We start from the raw sequence: 16,891 nt of genomic DNA, 5'->3' as shown, positions 1-16,891 counted from the left end.
TTGGGCACTGCTGGCCCTCAGATCTGTGTGCTGATACTTTACAGTACAGTCCCGGTTTACGGAATAAGTGCTAAATGTCAGGATTTATTTGGGTCATTCCATGCTGCATACCTGCAAATGAGCTCATACAGCAGACTTTCTGCCTGTTCTTGGTTTTCTCCTTCCATTACTGCTCTGACCTCAAGGCAATGGGAAAAGTTACCAGCTGTGTCTTCCTTGTTGGGGGTGGGTGGGCAGGTACTAGAGGTACTAGAGAATCACATCCTTCTCTGGCACCACTTTCTCAGCCCCAACAGTATGGAGGTGACACTGAGAGAAAAGAAATCTAGTAGCATTCAGTGCAGGGCAGCACCAGGGTATGAGAGCTGTAAGAGCTTCCTGTGTTCATCATCTCCTATCTTTTCTCATTTTATAGAAGATGTAAATGAGGCCCAGAAAAGGAAAGCCACTTGTTTTCTTCCCATTTGCCTGGTGTTATTGTTTACCTTGAACAAACTAAATGCCCGTAGTAGGGTGCAGAGGAGATATGATGGAGAAGAATTTGACTTCTAGACTTGGATTCCGATAGGATTCCTAAACCCTTTCAAAATGTATGGCCTTGGACAAATGATTTCACCTATCTTATGTGCCTGAGTTGCCTGAGTTAAGATGATAGTATTTTGTAGTGTTGACATAACCATTAGAGATAATAGATGCGAATATTGCAAGCAGTTACTCACAAGTGGTTTGTTAGTAGATACTGGTCATATTGGACTATTAGAGCTGGAAGAGAAAGCTTGAAGTTTCGAACCCTCATGAATGGGATTAGTGTCCCTATACACGAAGCTCTAGGGAACTTGTTTGTACCTTCCACCATGTGAGGGTGCAGCAGGAAGGTGCCATCTACAAGGAGTGGGCCCTCGCCAGATACTGTGACTGTGAGAAGTAAATGTATGTTGTTTATTAAATAAATAAATAGAAAGTTCAATATAGATACTGTCAATTTCAATGTAAGATTCCTGGCTGGGCACAGTGGCTCATGCCTGTAAATCCCAGCACTTTGAGAGGCTGAGGCAGGTGAATCACTTGAGCTCAGGAATTTGAGACTAGCCTGGACAACATGGTGAAACCTTGTCTCCACTAAAAATACAAAAAAAAAAAAAAAAAAAACAAAAAAAACAACAACAACAAAAAAAAAACTGGGCCTGGTGACACGCACGCGTGGTCCTGGCTACTTTAGACACTGAGGTAGGAGAATTGCTTGGGCTAGTGGGATAGAGGTTACAGTGAGCTGAGATTGTACCACTGCACTCCAGCCTGGGTGACAGAGTGACACCTTGTCTCAAAACTAAAACCCAACCTCCCCTGCAGAGCTGTGACCACCTACTCTTACTGCCAGGCTTCTGGGAGTTGGCTATAAGTTCTTAGCCATTGCTCTGTACGGGGCCTTGGTTCTCTTTATTCATTATACATATTTCTTCATGCTGAGGATCTCTGTATCCTAGCCACATGTTTCAGACATCTCTTGACTCACATGGTTGCCAAATGATGCATTTTATGAATTCATAGATTCACAGAGCTGGAGAGGAGCATAAGGTCATCTTGGCAGATTGCATGCTTAGGGTTTGGATCTTCCCATTAGCAACATCCTTGCTAGATGATATTTTTGGCCTAGGCTTGAAAACTTCCACCAATGGAAGGCAGTTGACCAGTGTGATGTTCAGAGTCTCTGACATTGTTGACACTCAGTTCCTTGAAAAAATATGCCTCCCAGTGACTCCACCCACTGATCCTAGTTCAATCATCTTGAACCTCAGGGAACAAATCAGATTAGTTCCTGTCTTGATGATCCTCTAGTGATGAAGACAGCAGTTATGTCCCTTGAGTTTTTTGAAACCTTAAAACTCCAGTTGCTTCAGTGATTTGGTGTTTACCTACTTTAGCCCTTCACAATCCTGGCCTGTCTTTCCTGGACTTCCTCTAGCTTTCCTCTCTGGGCTGCAGGTATGATTCTTAGAAGCGGACACATAATTGAGTGGAGTCTGATCAGTTTAAAATTGAAGAACATTTTACTCCCTCGTTTTAAACTCTATACTACTATTAAGTGAGTCCCAAGGTCCTAGTGGCCCTTATGATAGCTTTTCCGTACTGTTGACTAATTGGATTTGTAGTAAGTCAAAGCCACTAAACTAATAAAGATTCTGTGTTCATTTCCTGTGGCTTCAGTAACAAGTTACCACAACAGTAGTATAAAACAACAGAAATGTATTCTCGTACAGTTCCGGAGACAAGAAGTCCAAAATCAAAGTGTTTGCAGAGTGGCTTCTATTCCATGCCTCTCTCTTTGCTTCCAATGGCTGCCAGCAGTTCTTGGCATTCCTGGATTAGAGAGGCATCACTCCAATCTCTGCTTCTGTCTTCCTATGGTTCTCTCCCCTTCATATATTTTATATGCCACTCAAATCTGGACAACTGATACTGGATTTCCATGTGAGGTCTCTTGACTACACACACAGATTCCCAGCTCTAAAATATATTTTTTGAGGCTGGATGTCATGGCTCATGCCTGTAATTCCAGTGCTTTGGGAGGCCAAGGCAGGTGGATTGCCTGAGTTCAGGAGATTGAGACCAGCATGGGAAACATAGCCAGACTCCATTTCTAAAAATAAAATACAGTAAAATAAAAAGTCAGGCATGGTAGCACTGCACCTATATATCCTAGCTACTCAGGAGGCTGAGGCAGGAAGATCACTTGAGCTTAGAAGTTTGAGACTGCAGTAAGCTATCATCATGCCACCCACTCCAGCTTGGGTGACAGAGTAAGACCCTGACTCTAAAAAAATTTAAAGAAAAGCCTGTAATCCCAGCACTTTGGGAGGCTGAGGCAGGGGGATTACAAGGCCAGGAGTTTAAGATTAGCCTGGCCAAGATAGTGAAACTCTGTCTCTACTAAAAATACAAAACTTAGCCTGGCATGGTGGCAGGCACTTGTAATCCCAGCTACTCGGGAGGCTGAGGCAGGAGAATTGCTTGAACCCTGAGGAGCAAAGATTCCAGTGAGCCAAGATCATATGCCACTGCACTCCAGCCTGGGTGACAGAGTGAGACTCTATCTCACAAATAAATAAATATATTTTTTATGTACTCTATCTATCTATCTATCTATCTATCTATCTCTATATATCTATCATGTTTGCTAGTGGAAATTAGTCACTGGAAGATGGATTTTAAGGCAGGACATTAATTTTAAAGCATTGTATGATTTTTTTTCTTAATCCTTGTTTTCAGGAACCTAGTGTTAATTATGGTTCAGTAATAGCTGTTAGCTCAAGCAGTGTCTTAACCTTCCCAGGCCTTGGTTTCCTCATCTGTGCAGCAAACAGATTGGATGAGGTGAGCTCTGAGTTATCTTCAGCCCTGCAACTCTTAATACTGTTATTTCTGGATAGTAAGAGTTATCATCTGTGATGAAATGGGTCTCAATTTTTTTTGCTTTATTTACTGTTGTTGATTTAAAGTCTGTTTTATCTTACATAAGTATAGCTGCTCTCACTTGCTTTTGGTTTCTGTTGACGTGGAACATTTTTTTTGCAGTCTTTTACTTTGTAAATGTCTTTATCAGTGAGGTGGATTTTTTTGTATACAGCATTTGGTTGGATTTTGTTTTTAAATCCATTCCACCAGCCTATATCTTTTAAGAGGAGTATTTAGTCCTTATATGTTTAAAGTTAATATTGCTATGTGAGGTCTGTTCTTGTTTTATAATGTTACCTCATTGCTTTGCATTCTCTATTGTGTAATTGCTTTATAAGACCTGTGAGTTTTATACTTTCATGTGTTTTTATGCTGATGAATATTGCCCTTTCGTTTCCATGTTTGGAATTCCTTTGAGCATTTTTCGTAGGGCCAGTCTAGTGGTGAAAAGTTCCCTTAGTGGTTGCTTTTCTAAGAAACATTTTCTGTCTCCTTCATTTATGAAGCTTAGTTTAGCAGGATACAAAAATCTTGGCTGGCATTTTTTTCTTTAAGAAGAGTGGAAATAGAACTCCAATCTTTTCTGGTTTGTAAGGTTTCTGCTGAAAAGTCATTCTTAGTCTGATAGGAATTCCTTTTTAGGGGATTAGACGCTTCTCTCTTGAAGCTTTTAGAATTATTTCCTTCACATTGACTTTGGATAGTCTGATGACTATATGCCTTGGTGAGAGTCTTCTTGTAATGCATCTTCCAGAAGTTCTCTGAGCTTCTTGTATCTGGGTGTCTAGACCTTTAACAAGACCAGGGAAGTTTTCTTGAATTACTCTTTCATATAGGTTTTCCATATATTTTCTTCTTCTTTCTCTGAATCAACCTATAACTTGTAGGTTTAGACATTTTACATAATCCTGTATTTTTTTTTTTTTCTTTTCTTTTTCTTTTTTTTTAGACGGAGTTTCACTCTTGTTATCCAGGCTGGAGTGCAATGGCGCGATCTTGGCTCACCACAACCTCCGTCTCCTGGGTTCAAGCAATTCTCCTGCCTCAGCCTCCCAAGTAGCTGGGACTACAGGCATGCACCACCATGCCCAGCTAATTTTTGTATTTTTAGTAGAGATGGGGTTTCACCATGTTGACCAGGATGGTCTCGATCTCTTGACCTCGTGATCCACCCGCCTCAGCCTCCCAAAGTGCTGGGATTACAGGCTTGAGGCACTGCGCCCGGCCATAATCCTGTATTTCTAAGAGACTTTGTTCATTTCATTTTTTGGGAGGGGATGTGGTTGACTCCTGTCACCCAGGCTGGGGTGCAGTGAGATGATCACAGCTCACTGTAACTTCAACTTCTCAAGCTCAGGTGATCCTTCTACCTCAGCCTCCCAAGTAGCTGGGACTACAGGTGTGTGCCACCATACCCGGCTAATAGTTTGTATTTTTAGTAGAGATGGGGTTTTGCCATATTGCCCAGGCTAGTCTTGAACTCCTGGGCTTAAGCAATCTAAAATTATTTCTTCTGCTTGACCTAGCCTATGTTGAAGCTCTTTGACTGTATTTTGTGAGTCCTTCAATGAAATTTTCATATCCAGAATTTCTGATTTTTAAAAATAATACCTCTCATCTTTCATATGCTGAGTTGTTTTTCTGATTTGTGTTGTTTTTCAGCTTTCTTAACTTGTTGTAATAAACAATTTATAGCTCCTAAGACAGGTTACCTTTTGCTAATCTGAATCACAAAAACTGTCCTTTTGCTCATCTTTTGACAGGATATACAGAAATTAAGCTGTTACACACGCTTTACAGCCCTTAATCCCTCTTCTTGATTACTTGCCTTTTATGCATAAGACGCTAGGGGATTGGCATCTAGTTGGCTCTCAAATATTTGTTAAATGAATGAAGAAATATACTGTTGTCACATGTTATTATTAGGGGCAAGTAAAGCAATATATTTCAGGTCTGACCATCTAGTAATTGTGAGCATTTTAAGATTTCTTTTGAGTACCTAACTGAAACAATTATTATTTTTTAAATGGTGGCAACTTTTTGCAGTTGCTTTCTGGAACAGTTTCCTTATCTGTGACATGGACAGCTGTGGAGGGCTGGACTCCAGGGCCTGTACTATAGACACCACAGTAGACTATGCATTTTTCAAGTTGGGAGAGGTCTGTGATTTTTTGTCCCAGGTGGCACCTGGTTAGATGCTTTTCTAGGAGCCCCTACCTACTGTTAGTGGCCTCTTTGGGTGGCCATCAGGGCTGCATCCACTGGTACCACTTTTCCTTTGGATTCTTTAGGGATAGAATTGTTGGTCGTGTCTTTCTGGATTTTTCACTGTGTGGAAGAAACAGTCTGTTGGCTGGTTTGGGGTTAACCTTTTCGAAAGCTCAGTTAGAGAAGGGTTAAGAGTGAGTACATTCACTGTTTTTTTTTTTTTTTTTTTATTTTAAAGGAATGTAGGATTTTAATTAAAAGATTCTTTTTTTTTTTTTTTTTTGAGACAGGGTTTCGCTCTTGTTACCCAGGCTGGAGTGCAATGGCACAATCTCAGCTCACCGCAGTCTCTGCCTCCTGGGTTCAAGCAATTCTCCTGCCTCAGCCTCCCTAGTAGCTGGGACTACACCATTCACTGTTATGGAAAAAAAAATTTTTTTATTTTAAGATTTTTGTGACAGGGAAAATTCTGGACCAATTTTTGTCATCTTCCTTTAGACAGATGACAAAAATTTTCCCTCTTGTCTCAGCCTCCCAAGTAGCTGGGATTACAGGTGCCTGCCACCACTCCCAGCTAATTATTTTTTATTTTTAGTAGAGACAAGATTTCAATGTTTTGGCCAGGCTGGTCTCAACCTCCTGATCTCAAGTGATCTGCCTGCCTCCACCTCCCAAAGTGCTGGGATTACAGGCATGAGCCACTGTACCTAGTATCTTCCTTTAGTTCTTACTTTTACATGTGAAATCTCTTATTTTATTTTATTTTATTTTTTTTGAGATGGAGTCTCGCACTGTCACCCAGGCTGGAGTAGAGTGGTGCGATCTTGGCTCAGTACAACCCCTGCCACCTGGGTTCAAATGACGCTCCTTCCTCAGCCTCTTGAGTAGCTGGGATTACAGGCATGTGCCACCACAACCAGATTTTTGTATTCAGGGTTTCACCATGTTGACCAGGCTGGTCTCGAACTCCTGACCTCAAGTGATCCGCCTGCCATGGCCTCCCAAAGTGCTGCAATTACAGGCATGAGCCACCATGCCCAGCAAGAAATCTTTATTTTTTTTTTTTTAAAACAGATCATCTTCATGTAAGGAAGGTATTCTCTAGAATCAGTCGTGCTGGTACAAGGTAGGAGTTACCAACTCAGATGTTTACAGAGGGTTAGCAGATAACAAAAAGGCAGCCTGTAATTATGCTCTTGAATTTGTTTTTGAAGTACTCATAATAATCTATTTATATTTATAGAAATTTCTTTACTGTAAGAAAATTATAAATGTTAGATGCAATGACAGATAACACTAGGTGTTCACCCTCAACATTGGGAAGCAACAGAGAGTGGTGAGGACTGCAGGGAAATAAAGATCAGTCTACGTCTCACTGGGGCCCTATGTTGCCACAGTTTTTGTTTTCCAAGATAAATTCGATTTCTTTGGGTTGTCTTTTTTTTTGAGATGGAGTTTTGCTCTTGTTGCCCAGGTTGGAGTGCAGTGGTTTGATCTCGGCTCACTAAAACCTCCGTCTCCCAGGTTCAAGCAATTCTCCTGCCTCAGCCTCCTGAGTAGCTGAGATTACAGGCATGTGCCACTATACCCAGCTAATTTTCTATTTTTAGCAGAAACAGGGTTTCTCCATATTGGTTAGGCTGGTGTCGAACTCCTGACCTCAGGTGATCCACACACCTCAGCCTCCCAAAGTGCTTGGATTATAGGCGGGAGCCACCAAGCCTGGCTTTTTTGTTTGTTTGTTTGTTAATAGACATAGTCTTGCTCTTTTGTCCAGGCTGGAGCACTGCAACCTCCACCTCCCAGGTTCAAAAGATTCTCCTGCCTCAGCCTCCTAAGTTGCTGGAATTACAGGTGCCCACTACCACATCTGACGAAATTTTTTTTGTGTGTTTTTAGTAGAGACAGAGCCAGGCTGGTCTCAGATTCCTGACCTCAGGTGATCTTCCTGGCTTGGCCTCCCAAAGTGCTGGGATTAGAGACAGGAGCCACTGTGCCCAGCCTAAGCTGAATTTCTGTATGAAATTTTTCTATTTTAAAACTTTGGCTGAATTTTTACAATCTGAGTAGCTCAAATAAAACTAATTTGGGGGACAAACTGGTTTTCAGGTCATGAATTTGAAGTCTCTGATACATATTGGGACAAGTTGGCATATGGATGGGCCTGTGAATCGTCTCTCAGAAGGCTGGCGTGGTGTGGGAGTCCTAGGGAAAACTGTGTGTGGAGGGGACTGTTTATGTTCATCCTTGCATAGCGATATGGAGGAGCCCAAGATATATGTGTAAAGTAAAAAGCAAGTTATAGAATGATATGTACAATTTTATTCTGTTTATGTAAGTTTTTTTCTAAAAAGATGTGTATATAAAATTTTGAGTACATAAAAATTTCATAAATGCAGAACCTGAAAAGGATATACAAGAAACTGGTAAAGGTAGTTGCCCGTGGGATTGATACTGAATTGGAGGCAGGAAAAGGAACCGCTTTTGAGTTTATACCCTTCTGTAGCATGCAGTACTTAAATAATTTTTGAAAAGTAAAATGAAAAGAGCTGTTGGGAAGCATAATTCCTATATATTACAACTGAGGAGTCTTGCTATATACGAATAGTGAAGTGTATAAGCCTTCAGTGCTAAGAATGTTGAAGAAGGAAGGATATCAGAGTGGTCTGGAGTGATCAGGAAGGGCTACTTGGAAGAGAAGGAGCCTTGAATATTGGGCACAGATCCTTAGGGAAGTGGACAGCAGGAGCCAAAGCCCAGAGGTAGAAAAGAGAAGGCGACTTGGGGACTGGTTGGCAGTTAAATTTGGCAGAAGCCAAGAGTATCGGGAAGAGTGAGAGATAAAGAGAGTTTAACACTGAGGAGCCATGGAAGGTGTTTAGGCAGGAGATAATGGGACAAGAGCAGTGCCCCAGCATGCTTAAACTGGCAACAAGGATGAGGGAATTTGTAGACAAAGCCACAGGGTGGCAGCCTCTCATGTGGTTCCTTCTGGCTCCCAAAATAGTTGTCACTAATTCCTGCTAGGGTGTTTCCTGGTGAACAAGGATTATTCCTGTATAACTGATGAATAAGCTCCTGGCATTTCCTGTTCTTCCACTCTCCAGAGTGTGAGTCTTGGAAGCTTGCCAGCCTGTGCTGGTGCTCGGTGTAGTTTCTCTACCTCCAAAGCCAGTATGTCTCCCAAGGCATTTTGGAGGTTCTGTGGAGCAACTAGCCATTGACTGACAGGCAGCCACTAGAAACAAGCCCACACTTTGGAGTTAGGCAGATCTGGATTTGAATTTTGACCTTGTCACTTGCTTATTATATGATTTTAGAATGGCCCTTGACTCCTTTGGGCCTCAATTCCTCATTTGCAAAATGAAGATAATATGATTTACCTTCTAGGGTGTTAAGGGTGTTATGCCTTTTAGGTTGATACATACCAAGTAGGTCTTCTTTGCTTTTCTATGACAATACCCACTCTGAGCTCTATGTGTATGTATATGTGTGTGTATGTGTGTGTGTGTGTGTGTGTGTGTGTGTGTATTTGTTTATTTATATGTATTTAATAAGTGTTGGATGCGTGGGCTTTGTGCTTTTAAACCTAATCGAGTCTTTATAGTGATTGACTTGTGATTATGTGATTGATTAGGCTCTGTCTGTAGGCTAGGGTATACCTCTTCTGTGACCAAAACAGTTCTGTCCAAGCAAATGCCCTTGTTAGGATGGTTTGTGAGTCATTCATTCATTCATTCATTCTGCTATATTATAGTGATTGACTATATATTGATTCTGCTATATCATATTACAGTGATTGACTTGTGATTATGTGATTGATTAGGCTCTGTCTGTAGGCTAGGGTATACCTCTTCTGTGACCAAAACAGTTCTGTCCAAGCAAATGCCCTATGTCAGGATGGCTTATGAATCATTCATTCATTCTGCTATGGTAGATCAATATTTTGTAGGGCTTGATGTTTAATAAGATAATTTGGGAAGCCTTCTTTAAAAATATATAAAATTGCAGAAAGCATGTACACACATTGGTAGGGCTCCTCCTGGGGCCCTGGAGGGGGCTTGTGAAAATGGGGAGCCCTAAAGCTTGAACTTTTTGGTTTCATAGTAAATCATCTCCACGTTTAAAGATTTATAGAACATTCACTACAGGTAGTATTAGAAGTTATGAAGGATATGGAGGTTTCTAAAAGAGAAACGATGGATCCCAGTCTTAGTAATATAGTCATCCTACATAGGCTCAGGACAAAATCCCCTTTATTTTTTTCATTCAACAAATATTTATGGAGTAGCTACTATGTGTTAGGCACTATGCTAAGCCCTGGAACATAGCTGTGAAAACACTAGTCTGCCCTGTGGAGGTCATACTCAAGTGTCACCTGCATCGTGACTTGTAGACCTACGTAGGTTGCAATGAAAAGAGCCACAGTGTTGATCTGTGACTTTGGTGCCCGGTTTCTCTTTTTAGTCCCTCTGCCCTTTTCAGGTCTGTTCTGGGAGTGAGTGCCGCATGGTTAAATTGGTGCTGAAGGAACCTCAGCCATCCCAAGCAGTGATGACAGAATCATTATTACCAGGGAAAGTGGGTTTGCTGACTTGTAACATTCAAACCCTTCCCTGCCCTGACTAGTATGAAATATTGATAAGGAGTCATTGTTTCTTCACCAAAGATAAGCTCCGTTTTGGGGCTGATTTCAGCTCGGTATGGCAGGGCAAACCTGAATGAACAATTTGTTCTGACTCCAGAGCTGTAGGTAGGGGTGTTTCTTTATATCTTGGTTCTAGAGGGGCAGCCAATGCCACAGTCTCAAAGAACAGAAGAATTGGATTCTAGAGATGTGAAGGGCTTGCCTGGTTGTTTACCTCTAGCCACTGCTCCCCTTGGCCACAGTGGGGCAGTGACTCAGAGCTGGAACTGTGTTCCTGCCTGGTTGCCAGATTTTGGTGGGAGTTGGTGAGGAAGGAGAATGAATGAGCAGCAGCAAGCGGCTGCCGGATTTGTAGTGCCTTGGGAGGCAGCTGCTCAAGAACCGAAATTGAAAGAGAGCAGGCAGGCTGGGAGTCTCTCTCCCTGTCTGACCTGAACCTGATTTTGTAAGGCTCCACGGCTGGGGAAGACATTATCCGAACATGGAGCCCAAAGGGAGAGTGAGTGTGTCAGCTGCCTTTTCCAGAAAGAACAAGAGAGCAGGTTAGTCCTGTACTGGTTTCACGGGGATTCAGTTTGCTGTGATATATTCTGATTCATGAAAGTCAAGTAATGCCTGAGAGAAAGGGAGTTTTCTTCAATGGTTGGGAGCACCTACAGTTAAAAACAACCACCATCCAATATAATTGAGCATAAACAAGACATAAGTATCATTAACTGCACCTCCCTGTTGTTATTACAAAGAATATTTTGTTGGCAAGTGAGGTCGGGGAGGACAACTGTTCTGCCTCTATCTCTTTGTGTCTTCAGTTGTGTGTGGTGTTGTTACATTTCAGTCTGTAGTTCTGTGGATGGCAGTAGTTTGAGATGAACCTCAGCATCTTAAAATGCTACAACTGGAAGGAAGATCCTTGAAACATCTTCTGCTCCAGCCTTCTCATTTTACAGCTGGGGAGCCTGACTTATTTAAGTGTACTAAATGGAAGCATAAAACCGGGTGTTCTGAGATTGGAAATGTTTCCAGGACGTGTTTGAAAACTTCTACAGAATGCGACTTTTCTCAGGCTGCAGTTTCTGAACTCCTTTGGGGGTGGAAGTGTGGCTGGTGGAAGGCGCCTCTTGATCTTAAACCTCTTTGTCTGCCAGGTGAGTTCTTTAAATAGAAATTTAAACAGGAGGCTGGGTGCTGTGCCTTAACTCAAAGGGAAGAAAAGAAAGCATGTTCTTGAGCCTCTGTCCTAGAGCAGGCTAAACATGCTGGAGTCTGCAACATGGAAAAAGGCAAAACAACTCTACTGGAATGCAGTTTTAGAGCGAGCAAAAGATAAATATAGCAGGCATTGAAGGTTGGAGTGTCTACTGTGGGCTGGGACGTTATCAGTATTTTTTATAACAATGCAGGGTTGGAATTAATCTTTTCTTTATAGATAAACTCAGAAAAGTCACTAACTCACTCAAGGTCATGCACTACCAGTGTGTGGCAGAGCTGGGATTTGAATCCGTTTGTGTGACTCTGATCTGCCTGGTCTTCATGCAGGCCTTGTGTGGCCTTTCAAGATGGAGTTTCTACCGGCACCCCCCATTTTACAGATGAGGAAACCGAAGCCCAGGGACGTTGAGTAGTTGCTTGGACTGTGGAACTGGCTGGTAGTGACAAAGCTGGTACTTGGCTCCTATCACATTGCTTCTCTGCCATATTCCTTTAAAAAAAAATGAGGGAAGGGCTCTCTGGGTTTGATTTCCTCATTGTATCAGGAGCTTGGCTTTAATGGTCTTGTGACTACTGGGATCCTATAAAATCAAAATTAAAACTTTCTATTCACCAAGTAGCCAGGGGGCCAGACAGGCTTGTGGTGTGTGGGTGACTCAGTCAGAAGAGTACTTTGCAGAATGGCCTTTGAGTGGATCTGCAGAACTCTGGAGAACTTAGAAGAACCTAATGAAATGCAGAGGTTTGCAAATCATGCCAGAAGTCTGTAAATCTAGAGCTTGGAAAGGACAGGCTGGACTTCCCTCTTTGGAAGTTGTGAGCGTTTTAAGTTTGCTCAGTTAATTTTGTGACTCCCTCATCCCCAGCTCTGCCTGTGCCAGGCTCTGTTCCCTTTGGCACCTTTGGACACTGAGGAGTTACTAACTGCCCCTCAGGTAGGGAGTCTGGAGTTGGATGGGATTTCCATGTTGCTGCCAATGTTGGTATGGAGTGTGTGCTAGATATGCACAGTATGGGAGTGGGGAAGGCCTAGCATTGTCCCGTTCCATGCTCCCCAGGGCTGGTGGAGTCTTCTTCAGGGCCTGTGGCCTTCTGCCTCCCCATCTCTTCAAGGGCTCGGTGGTGCATTGTGCTACTGAAATCAGAAAATGACAAGGGTTCTGCACAGCCTCTCCCTGAAGGTGATGTGTCTCTCTGCTCAGGCTGTTTTGAAGTAAAGGAGTTCAAGTGCCTACTCCATGGATATTCCTGTTTCTTTGCTGTAGGAGATACATGAGGAGTAAGTGAATGACTGCTCCCTGCCCTTGGAGCTTACTGGAAGGGAGGGGACAGGTAGGAGAACACACACATGTGAAATAAGCAGAGAGCAATACTAGAGAGGATATAATCAGTCACCAAATTGTAGGTTTCATACCAAAACACTCCCAATTCACATAAGGGAGATACAGGTGATGCTTGTATCATCCTCCTGTGTGTTTTTAATCACTCAGTAATTTCCTATTGGGTGTTTACATTCCATTCTTTGATTCTCTCAGTGGAGTGTTTTAACCCTCCTTTACAGGGGTGTGGGGGAAGTTGTAGGGGAGGGCTAATTTCTCCAAATTATACTGTTACATAGTTCAGGAGAGCCAAGGATGAAGTGTTCTTGGCATGTTAGTGTCTCACCCTTGCACTGGCAGTAAGAACAGAAGTCAATGCCTTCTGATGGCTGATGACTGTTAGGTTCTTATCTCTGTTACCTGTGACCAGATTTCTGTAGGGGCAGCTAGTATATTTAGAGGCAAAATTAGCTGGGTGTGCTGGTGCACACCTGCAATCCCAGCTATTTGGGAGGCGGAGGCAGGAGAATCCTTTGAATCTGGGAGGTGTAAGTTGCAGTGAACTAAGATTGCACCACTGCACCCCAGCCTGGGTGACAGAGTGAGACTCTGTCTCAAATATCTGGGGGAAAGAGCATCCAGGCTGCAATGACAGCTAGTACTAAGGCTGTGAAGTAGGAAAGAGCTCGGTGTTCAAGAAACAAAAAGGCCAGTGTGGCTGGGCCACCATGGCCAAGGGGAAGAATGGTATAAGATGAAGATGGAACCAGGCAGGAGTCAAGGCATCTTAGTGTTTTGTAAGCTAAGGTTAGGAGCTTATTTTACTCTGTGTGTAAAGTACAGCTATCCTAGGGTTTAATGGAGGAGTATGACATGGTCCAGCCTGTATTTTAAAAGATCTGTGAGGCTTCCAGTCAAGAGAATGGGTGCTACAGAGGCCAAGGTAGAAGAAGCAGAAAGAGCCAGTGGGAGGCTGTTGCAATTAGTTAAGAGATGAGTAGATATGGAGAGGAGTGTGGATGAATTCAAAATATATCTTGTAGATAGAGGCAATAGGACTTGGTTCTGTGTGCCTCACATACTGTACATGAAGGTTAAGGTAAAGAAAGGAATAAAGGATGACTCCGAGGTCATAGAGATGTTCACGGAAATAGGGAAGCCTGGAGGATTATTGAGTCTGGGGGGAAAGGAGGCTGATTCTATTCTTGCCGCATTAAAATGTGCATGCCCATTAGTCATTGCTATAGTCAAGTTACCATTAGGTTCAGCAAACATGAATTGAGTACCTTCTGTATGCCAGGCATTTCCCAAGGCTCTTTCATGTATGTTCCCGCATTTTATCCTCACAGCAACCTTTTGGGAGGGACATTTTAATCCCCTGTTTGCAAATGGAAGAATTGAGCCTCAGAGAGGTGAGGTGGCTTATCTGGTTTGAACCCAGATCTTCTGACCCTAGGGCTCTGGGCTAACTTGTTGCTTAGGGCAGATGTTGAAGGAGTCTGATTAGTGCTATGTTGATAGCTTCTACTGAAAGAGGGGATGGGGACCCTGCATTGGCTCATCCATGCCTGATTCTGGAAATAGGGCCTGCCAGAGGAATGCCCATGTGCAGTGAGCTGTTGTAAATCTTGATATTGTCAAAATAGTGCAAAGTCGAAAGACGATTTCAGTAAGATTTTCAGTCCCCTTAGAAGCGCCACATTAATGATGATGTTTTGCATTAAATGAGCAATTTTGTAAAAGTATTAAGTAAAATAAGCCACAAGGAGCTTAAGACAATTGAGGAAAGGTAGAGATACTGTTTCAAATCTTGATTGGTAACTCTTTACTGTGGGGCCCAAATCAGAGCTGAAGATGAAGAAGAGGCAATTTCTTGTATTCTTAGTTTCAATTTCCAGTTTTGAGACCTAACTAGGAGCATTATTAGGTTATCCAGAGTCCTTGGTTTTCTCCAGACATTGGTATTTAAAACAAAGATAGTAAGTGGCTTTACAAGCCTGAGGGCAGTGCTGAATGTGGCTTCAGGGCTGCAGGGTAACGCTTTTACAGTGTTCTGGGAGCCACACTGAGGAACGGGAAGGTCCAGTGGGGCAGATACTGCTGAGCATACCAATGAGAAGATCTTTGATAGAGTCCCTCCTCAGGCTTTTAGGCCGATGTTTTTCTTACATTTTAAGCTGGTTCTACTCCTCTTTATAGCATGGGCCAGATAAGAGCTGGTGCTGACTGAGCAGATTTGTCACACTTTCAGCATACCAATACCACCACTGTCAGAAAACCAGATTTATCGGCGTGCTCTGACCCCCACTGCTGAGCATCACTCACATAACACCAGAACCTCTTGCCATGCCAAAAAATTGCTGTGCTAAGTAATTGCAACCTTTATGTTTAACCAACAAGAGTCACTGCTCATATTATAATCAAAATCCATATGAATAGAAAATTAATCTTGGAAAAATGTTGTAAGAAGCTGTAGGATGTATTTACATTTTGACTAGCTTACATTGAGCTCAAATCAGTCTCCAGGTCTCCATGGCCCTCACTTTATTCTCTTATCAAGGCTCTTGTGTTTGCTGTCAGACTTCTTTAGGGCCTAACCCAAGTCCTTCCTGGCCCAGGGCTTGTGAAGACGTGTTTATTTACGTGGATGGTTACCCATAGCTCACTTTCACAGGTGTTATCCTTCCCTGCCCTGTTCTATCCATGTTCCCTGGTCCTTTCTTAAGTGAGACTGGCTGCCATTCAACTTTGAGGGGCTGCTTCTGGGAGGAAGAGGAGGATTTGAGAGGCTAGATTGCATTTACCTCATTTGCCAAATTACTTTCTCAGTGTCCTGAAGAGAAACAGAAGCACTTGTGTGGAACAGGGAGAGTTTTGTGCTCCCTTGAAACCAGCCACTTGGCTCCCAGCCAGACCATCTCTGTACTACCATAGAGCAAGGTAGCAATTCAGGTTTAAGAGCAGGTATTTCAGGGATGTGTCTGTGCCTGCTAAATGCTTGTTGAGACATAGTGATAGGACATGGGACTCTTCATGGGTGTTAGAATCAGGAAATGGAACTGACTGAGGGCTTTTGTGGTGGGGAGCAAGGGACAGCAAATAAAGCCAGAGGACTTTGCAATCACCAAATGGGTTTTGGGGAGCCAGTGTTTAATAGGCAGCCTTTGTTTGACGAGGGTGAGTCTGGAGTAGTGGAAAGAGATGAAAAGGGTGGTGTGTGCCGGGAACACAGGAGCTGATTGCTGTTGTAGGTAAATCTCCATTCTTTGGGGGCCTTACTTTCTCCGTTTGGGACCTGGTGTTGTGATACCTAACCAGCTCTTTTAGGTATTTGCGAATATTGAATGGAATTGACCAGGGACCTCCCCTTAGCAAACTGAGTGTGTTTGATCAAAAATGAGGAAATTTTGGCCAGGCATGGTGGCTCACGCCTGTAATCCTAGCACTTTGGGAGGCCAAAGAGGGCAGATTGCTTGAGCTGAGGAGATCGAGACTGGGCAACATGGTGAAACTCCATCTCTACTAAAAATATAAAAAATTAGCCAGGCATGGTGGTGTGCTCCTGTAGGTCCCAGCTACTTGGAGGACTGATGCAGGAATGTCGCTAAAACCCAGGAGGTTGAAAATGCAGTGAGTGAGCTGAGATCGTTTCACTGCACTCCAGCCTGGGTGACAAAGTGAGACCTTGTCTAAAAAAAAAAAAGGGGGTGTGGGGGGGGAATTTTAAGACCTCAGTATTCGGAAGGCATTACTTTGGTTCATCTCTTTTCTCCTCGGCTTAAGTGATTCACCTGCCCCAGCCTCTGGAAGTGCTAGGATTACAGCTGTGAGCCACTACAGCTTCCCCATGTCCCAGTCTTATAATTTATTGGCAAAGTTATCTTGTAGAAGGCAACCCCTCATTCACTTCTGAGCCGTATTTCCTCATTCATAAAATGAAGGTTGATGGTGTTAATATCCCAGATGTGTAAGAAAGTGCTTTGTAAACTGCAAAGCCCTTTAGAGATAATGACGGATAGTGGTGCTAATGCTTTATTGTTATTTCCGTTATGAG

The 16,891-nt window shown here is 42.9% G+C and overlaps 1 protein-coding gene across 13 annotated transcripts in view; it reads left to right on the top strand.

Annotated features, from left to right (window-relative positions):
* PLEKHA7 (pleckstrin homology domain containing A7) overlaps window positions 1–16,891 on the top strand; it is a 248,434-nt gene that overhangs the window by 123,872 nt on the left and 107,671 nt on the right. Inside the window, exon 1 of one of the 13 annotated variants that reach the window (XR_012518115.1) lies at window positions 6,443–10,851. The exons of the other annotated variants lie outside the window; for them this stretch is intronic. The gene's annotated coding sequence lies outside the window, so the exon portion shown is untranslated. Of the gene's footprint in view, window positions 1–6,442; window positions 10,852–16,891 lie in introns of those variants that run through there. 13 annotated transcript variants of the gene reach the window in all.

This window comes from Saimiri boliviensis, chromosome 6, assembly GCF_048565385.1.
Source record: "Saimiri boliviensis isolate mSaiBol1 chromosome 6, mSaiBol1.pri, whole genome shotgun sequence".
In the NCBI taxonomy this organism is placed as follows: domain Eukaryota; kingdom Metazoa; phylum Chordata; class Mammalia; order Primates; family Cebidae; genus Saimiri; species Saimiri boliviensis.
This window is presented reverse-complemented; position numbering and strand designations above follow the sequence as displayed.